Source organism: Aotus nancymaae, unplaced genomic scaffold (assembly GCF_030222135.1).
Source record: "Aotus nancymaae isolate 86718 unplaced genomic scaffold, 86718_ANA_hifiasm-v0.15.2.pri h1tg000008l, whole genome shotgun sequence".
Classification (NCBI taxonomy): Eukaryota; Metazoa; Chordata; class Mammalia; order Primates; family Aotidae; genus Aotus; species Aotus nancymaae.
The window spans coordinates 57,945,905-57,954,311 of NW_026988419.1; the positions used below are offsets into that span (position 1 = coordinate 57,945,905).

Below are 8,407 nucleotides of genomic sequence, written 5' to 3' on the forward strand. Positions count from 1 at the left end.
CTCTGCATTTCTAACAAGCTCCAGGTTCTGCCCATGGTTCAGGGATCACACTTTGAGTAGCAAGGTCATGAAGTCTCTTTCACTGACCTTTAGTCATTAGTCTCTTCCATCGACCTTTGGTTCCACTCTACAAGCAGCAGTAGCATAATAAAATTTTCATATATGTACTTAGAGATTTACTCACCTTTAAAAAAGATTTCAACAGAAGGATTTGTGAGCTTTGCCATGCAGCTATGCCATGCCTAAAAGTAATCAATTAAGAGTTTTTTTCTTAAATGAATCATGGGACTAGTATTTTAAATGGTGTTAAGTAGGTAGGCCACAATCCAGTGGCAACGCCACAATTTTGATATGTAGGGGGTTTAGGGGCAGCAGTCCACCTGAGAGAGGATTCAGCTCCTTAAAGCTGTGTTTTCCCAGCATGCATGCTGATTTCATATGGTTTTTACTTACCTAGTAAGCTTAGTCAGAGGGCTTAAGCCACTAGTCCCTAGTACGTTATTTTCATGAGTGGGTTGGGAGAAAAGTCTTCCTGAAGCTTCTCGGCACTGCTATTTCCACTATCTAAAGGAAATCAGACAACAGGTGAATAAAATGTAAGTTAAGTTGGAAATAATCTTTTTTAATTTTAATACAAGTCATATAGTTTTCAGAATTTTTCAAGGTCAAGTTAACTTGCATTTTTAGTAAAATATATTTCAAACTTTACAATAGTAATGGTGCTAGAAAGAAGAACCTAAAAGAAAATAAATTACATTGTAAGTTCACTAACAGAGCTTTTTAAAAATCCTATGAAGTGTTCTATAAAATGAATACATACTTCCTTTTATTATATATTCCTGGTAGAAACAGAAATCAAATTTAGGAAATGATTGTTCATACACTAGTTTTTATATAGGTGGTCCCTGACTTCCAATGTTAAAAATGACTCTTCGACTTTACAATGGTGTGAAAGTGAGATGCATGCATTATAAAATTTTCTTAGAATTTGGAATTTTATCTTTTACCGGCAGCAATATGCCATACAATACTCTCTTGCAATGCTGAGCAGTGGCAGGGAACCCCAGCTCCCTATCAGCCATTCAATCACAGGGTAAAGAACTGCTATCCTGCAGGGCCCTGTGTGGGCAGATGACTTTGCCCCACTGTGGGCCAGTGTAAGTGAGCATGTTGAATGTAGGGTAGGCTAAGCCGTGATGTTCAGTAGGTTGGGGATATTAAATGTATTTTTGACTTAGGATATTTTCAACTTACAGTGAGTTTATCAAGATATGACCCCATGTGAAATCAAGGAGCATCTGCATATTGGTTTGCTTTAAAAAAGTGGCACTGTGATTCCTGTAAAACCTTGATGCCTAGGGAATGAGTAGGCTTTTGGTTTTCTGCAGCAGCATGATTAAAAAAAAAAAAGCTTGCTCAACAGCATAGGGAACAGGTTAGTCATGTCAGGGATTATCATATTATGTCCTTCAGCATGTCCTCATTTGTGCTGCAATCTCCTTGTGTTCCTAGAATGGACGTGAACTTGTCCATCCAGGCTATCATTAGTTCATTTCACCATAAGGTGGTTTAAGTACTGATAAGAAACCTGTCCTTAACCTGAATGCTCACTAAGTTAATGATGAGAGCATGGAGAACACTCTAGGAAAAACAACAGTGGACTGGGGGTGGGTCCACCCAGATCCCTTTCCTGTCCTGCCATTAACTAGCCCTCACTTCACCATTCTCAACCTGTTTCCTCACTTGCAAAATGACAGGGAGGAAAAGATACTTCTTTCCAATGCACCCAAATCTGTGATTCCATGAAAAGATTCACAAGAAAATCATCACCCAAATAGCAAGTATTTTCTAAACAAACCTGGATTAAACATCTTCAGTGGGTTCTTTTCACAGACAGGACAGGAAAGCTTTTGGTGTGTACATCTCATGCATTGAACCAGGATTATTCAAAACAAACTTGGCAGATCCAGTAAAGACACTTGAAAAAAAACTTGCCATTTTGGAGCAGCTGTCTCCAGACATCAAACGACAATATGGAGAAGGTTACATTGAAAAAAGTGAGTTTCTGGGCGGTGCCAGAGTCCTCTGGAATTCTTTTTCCTGCAGAGCATGAAGGAGATTCAAATATAGATGAAATAACAAGGTTCTCAGAGTAATACCCCAATAAGGATCCTAACTATGGATCAGGGATCTCCTATTAATTTCAGTGCTCTCTCTTGCTTCTGTTTATAAACATTTACTGAGCAATTACAAACTGCCAAGTTATCTACTAAGCACCTTATGAATTATATCATTTACCCCTCAAAAAGTATTAGAACAATGAGCAGAGGCTTGGAAAAGTGAAATGTCCTGCCCAAGATTACACAACACCTCCTAGTCATGCCTGGACCTGAGCCCAGGCAGGTGACTCAAGCCCACGTCTTCGCCTCTGCCATACCTCCTCACCAGCTGTACACTTGGCATTGTGTAAGGATTTATGGTGGTTACAAAAGATAGAGAAGGTTCAGCCTCTGACCCTTAACTAGTTTACAATCTAGTTCACAACAGGAAGTAACCAAGCGAGAATGTGAAACAATGAAGCAATGCAGCACACAATAAAGCTGATCCTTTACTTCTTGGTGTAATCCAACAGCCCAGAAGCGGTGCTAGATGCTGTGGTTTCTAATTGCCCAGGGAATTCAGACCAGGAAAAGAGCATTGCTGGTTAAGAATGGGGCAGGTCAGGTTTGAATGAGACCTAAAGGACAGGAAAGAATTTTTGGGTGGAAACTCTCTGGAGCAGGAACACATGGAGGAAGAGATGGAAAGAGAGGTAACATAAGTCAAGAGACTGAGTCAAAGATGGGAGAATAATCATAAAGACATAGTGATGGCCAACAAATAGCAAATATTTACTAAGTACTTGTCACCATTCTAAGTACGTTACATGGATGCTCATTTAAAGTCCCTAAATAAACTCTATTATCATCTTCATTTTATAGAAATAGAGGCATAGAGAAGTAAGTTATCAAAATTGTAACACCAGTGGGTGGAAGAGCTAGATTTGTACCCAGGTGGCCTGACCCTGCCATTTCTGCTTGGCCATGGTGCTATAATGTGAACAAGGCATTAAGGGCTTTGGTCAGACTCCTGTTATCAGGGCTTCCCTTCCACCACAAACTTCCTGGCTCAGTTAAAGTTTACTCGGTATTCCTCAAATACTTCCTGAGCACCTGCTTTGAGTTGAGCAAGGTTCCACCTAACTATGTGTAGCTCTGTCCCTCCAAACTGTGCTCATGCCTCTTGATCAGTGGACTTGATAAGACAGTCAACTGTGGCAAGGTTCATGGTCAGGAGTTTTCAGGGCAGAGCCAAAAGCCAAGTCAGACCTACCTGGAGAGGTTTTTAAAATGACTAACTCCTCTGACCACCACTACCCCAAACACACACACACACGCATGCACACACACACACACACACACACACAGAGGTACACATATATCAACTGAAATGTCTAGTCTGACAAATGTCTTTGTGCTGACATGTCACTATAGGTTTAGAACCACTGCCATCAAATGCTCTACTTCTCAGTTCCTGACTCTGAAGGGTTTATGTAGGTTCCATCTAAGACTGAACTTAATACTTCAGAAACAAAACCCCTTATTTAAAAGAGTTTTCTGTTTAATAGTGACACCAATACTTTTTAAATGCCTTTGAACATATACTGACATCCATCTCCAATTACTTCTGGCTTGGTTCCTGGTTCGTGTGTTCTGCCTCAGAAATGCCAAAGGCATTGAGGCCAGTTTTACACTGATTGTTCCTATTAGAGTTTCCAAGTCAGGACTTGGAGATCAGCCAAGGGTACAGTCCCAAAGTAGACCACAAATTTAAGGTCATCTTTTATTAAAATTTCCTGAGCTGGGACAGTAGGAGTTTAAAATAACCACTAAGACTTATTAGGTTCTTTGAACAACTTGTGGCGAGTGGGTCTGAAGTTGAAAGAAAGATCTAACATCATAAACTTTCCCATGAGAAGACACAACTCAGGTATGTTTTAAAAGTATGTTTTAAAAGTGAGGATCATATGGTAATTTTGGGAATCTCTATGCCATTTTCCATAATGGCTGTACTAATTTACATTCCCACCAACAGTATACAGAGCTCTTTTTCCTCCACACCCTGTCAATACTTGTTATCTTTTGTCTTTTGATAATAGACATTCTAACAAATGTGAAGTGATATCTCATTGTGGTTTTAATTTGCATTTCCCTGATGATTAGTGATGACAAACATTTTTTTCATATGCCTGTTGGCTATTTGTATCTTCTTTTAAGAAAAATCTATCCAGATTCTCTGCCCATTTTTTAATCAGGTTATTTCTTTTCTTGCTGTTGAGTTTCTTATATATTTTAGATATTAACTGTGCATAAGATGTAAAGTTTGCAAATATTTTTTCCCATTCTACATGTTGTCTCTTCACTTTTTTAACTGTTTCCTTTGCTGTGGAGAAGTTTTTTAGTATGATACAATCCCACTTACCTCATTTTGCTTTTGTTTAGTTTTGTGCTTTGGGGGTCATATCCAAAGAAATCCTTGCCCAGTCCAATGTCAAGAAGTATTTCCTTTATGTTTTCTTCTAGTAGCTTTTTTTTTTTAATCTATAAATAGAGTTGAGGTTTCACTATGATGCCCAGGATGGTCTTGAACTCCCTGGGCTCAAGTGATCTTCCTACCTCAGCCTCCCAAAGTGCTGTAATTACAGGCATGAGCCACCATACTAGGCCACTTCTAGTAGTTTTAGAATTTCAGGTCTTATGTTTAAGTCTTCAATCCATTTTGAGTTGATTTTTTTATACGATGTAAGATTCAGTTTCATTCTTCTGCATGTGGATATACTGTTTTCCCAATACCATGTATTGAAAAGACTGGGATTCTAAACCCCACCAATCCCTTGTAAAATGCCTGCCTCTCTAAAGGTACCTCCACTCATTACTCAAACATTTCATTGCATGAGAACTGGGATCCTTTTAGCTTCCTGAGTCAGTACATTTGGAGATGATTCTCTCTTTATTTACAGAATCATAAAGGCCTGCAGCATACAACTGTACACTCACATCCACATATTGCATGCACATACATGCACAAGCATATGTGCAACCCACAATTTCTATAGATACAGAATCCCCTAAAACAAATTAGAAATCAAACATACAACTTTCTAGGCTTAGGGGCCTCTTGCACTTTATGAAGTATTGTTTCTTCATTGCTTTAAAGCACTGGCTCTTAAAGTTTGATCCCTGGACCAGCAGCATCAGCATCATCTGGAAATTTGTTAGAAATGCATGTTCTTGGGCCCCAGCTCATAACTCAGAAACTCTGGAAGTGGAACCCAGAAACCTGGGTTTTAATGAGCTCTCTAGTAGATTCTACTGCCCACCCAATCTTGAGAGCCGCTGGCCTCAAGAAAGCACTGCAGTATCCTTTTCTGAGGAATACATAGTAAATCCTCACAATGAGCCTCAATTATAACGGACAATTCAGAATAAATACCCTTGTGTATACCCTACCCTCTGCACCCTAGACTTCCACTCTGCCTTCTCTTTCTTACAAAAGAGTAAATGTGCTTTTGTCTCCTTTTAGGTCTAGAGAAACTGAAGGGCAATACATCCTTTGTGAACAGGGACCTCTCTCTAGTGGTAGAGTGCATGGACACACTCTAACAAGTCTTTTCCCTAAGACTCATTATGCTGCTGGAAAAGATGCCAAAATTTTCTGGATACCTCTGTCTCACATGCCAGCAGTCTTGCAAGACTTTTTATTGTTGAAACAGAAAGCAGAGCTGGCTAATCCCAAGGCAGTGTGATTCAGCTGATGACAAATGCCTGCTCCAGGCTATGAGATTGGCTGATTTCAAGAGCACATCTCCTTTTCTCCTTACCTGCTCGAACCTGGACTCGTTTAGATTGTGCTTGTTTGGATTACAAAACAGAGTCCCACCATCACTGGCGGTGTCCCAGGGTCCCTGCTCAAGTTTTATTTGAAAAGAAGAACTGGAATGGTACATCACATAGGCAAGTCCTGACCTGTATTCAGGCTTTGTCTGCTTGGTATGATGTAAGGGAAATGGAAAGACTTGCCCATTCAAAATGATCTTCACCGTGGCCTGCCCCATGCTTATGGTCCCTAGCATTTAGAGTAAATTGTGGATGTTGAGTATATCATCTCTTATCCAAATATTCAAGATGAATCAAACAGTTTCATGAGTGGATAGATATGTTCTGTTATCTTGCTGAAAATGCCTCTGAAGGACTGAAGCTCAGTTCTGATAAACTTTGAAAAGGACAGGAAAGCAAAGGGTGGTCAAGCATTGTGTGACACTGGCATAAGCTAAGGGCAGCAGTAAAACACTAGATGGAACTGCAAAGAGAAGAAAGAAAAATATGGGAAAAGGAATAAGAGGACTGTAAGGAGAACACACATAAAATATATATGTATTTGTTACATGTATTTTATATATAAATTATATATAAAATTATACATAATACATAGTATACATACAAAAATTACATGTGTAATTATATGTATATATATACATATATATGTATATGTATATAATATATATGTATATAATATATATGTATATTATATATGTATATATATTATATATAATATAATTATATGTATATATACATTATTTATATATACATATATACATTCACATATATGGAGAGAGCCTCTTCAACACTCAGAGAAGCCTTCCTAGAGGTAGCTATGGAGGATGAACATCCTATTCAAGGCCACTAAGAACATTGATGCACACAGTTTTCTGGTGGAAAAATATCATGACATAGTAACTAATCATTCCAAAAGAAGAAAACTGTAGGGCAATTGGTTTATTCTGGTGATTGCAAAAGTAACAAGACCCAGACTATGTGACACAACTTATATCTGAGAGGGCTGGAAATCCTGCATTTGAGGTGTCTTTCAAGCCCCATGAAGATATAGAGCTAAATAAAAAGGCTCTCTTTAGCCTACAGTTACAGTGGGATTTGATCTGCATCTTGCTTGTATTCATGGTTCTAAACTGACCCTGGGCCCACACCCCATCCAAAGGAAAGAGTTCCCTAAATAGATGTTTGTCGATTCCAGCAGCCAGAACCACTCACAAAGGTTTGTAGAATATTTGTAAGAAGAAGCTTGCAGTGGCACAATGCAACACTTTTTGCATAATAACACGGCATAAAAGAGCTAGAGAAATTAGCTAATGCACATGTGCAAGTGTGCACACACTCATGCATACACACACATGCTTAATATATTGCAAAGAAAGCTCACCTATAATCCCAGCAGGTCAAGGCAGAAGGATTGCTTGAGCCCAGGAGTTCAAAACCAGCCTGGGTAATATAATGAGATCTTGTCTCTACAAAAAACAAAAAGTTAGCTGGGCATGGTAGCATGCATCGGTAGTCCCGGCTACTTCAGAGGCTGAGGTGGGAGAATCACTTGAGCCAGGAGGCTGAGGCTGCACTGAGCTGTGATCATGCCACTGCACTCCAGCCTGGAAGACAGAGCAAGACCCTGTCTCAAAATTAAGAAAAGAAAAGAAAATATATTTAATATCTGCTGCTTGAAATCATGTCCACTTGAAGGTATTAATAATTCTATTCATTTTTAATCTCCTTTCTGGAAATATCTGCTTATGAGGTAATTTTTCCTTTCATGTTTACAACATATTGGTGACTGAAAAATCAAATTACAAATGGTGTCAATCTACTTGGACATACATTTCATAACTCTGAAGCAGGATATAGTCATCCTTTTTGCATCAAAATGAAGAACAATTACAGCAAGAATGAGATGGAAGAATTCTCAGGCAAAGTTAGCTAACCTGCCTGCCTGGGAAGTCATCCCCATCTTGGACCCAGCCCCAGAGACAGCCATGTGTAGATCTCTGGTTTCTTCTTGTTGCAGTTAACCACCCCACAGTCTGCCCTTGGAGGTGAAGTTTACCAATGTTGTTTGCTGGGCCCCTCCTTGCCTTGAATTCACATCTTGCCTTCATTTCACTGCTTTAGAATTCTTGACAAGCTGCTCCCTGACTTTCCAGACCTCCCAGGGCTGCCAAGATGTTTAGAATCTGAAGGAACTTTGCCGAACTTCCAACCATTTCAGTCATATTCTTGGGCCTCACTAATTGTGTTACTTCCTTTGTTTTGCCTAGACCTGAATTCTTTTTTCATTCCTTCCAGTAGCTACAATTTGTAACTCCCTGTTTCGTCCCACCAAAAAATTCTCTCCTTAAGAACAAATGTCACCAAGCATGATATTATTCCAAAATAATACCAAATATATTCACCTAAGCAATTTTTAAAGGTTTTTAAAATAAATGAGAAGGTGGGGTGTTGGGGGCATAGAAGCATAAGTC

General features: G+C 39.1%; 1 long non-coding RNA gene across 1 annotated transcript; it reads right to left on the minus strand.

Moving 5' to 3' along the window:
• Nucleotides 1-516: 516 nt before the first annotated feature.
• On the minus strand, nucleotides 517-7,440 carry LOC135273665 (uncharacterized). Its single transcript, XR_010341467.1, has 3 exons — nucleotides 7,318-7,440; nucleotides 1,859-2,100; nucleotides 517-564 (listed from the first exon to the last, which is right to left on the minus strand). It is a non-coding gene; the product is annotated as an uncharacterized LOC135273665 (long non-coding RNA).
• Between the last annotated feature and the right edge of the window lie 967 nt (nucleotides 7,441-8,407).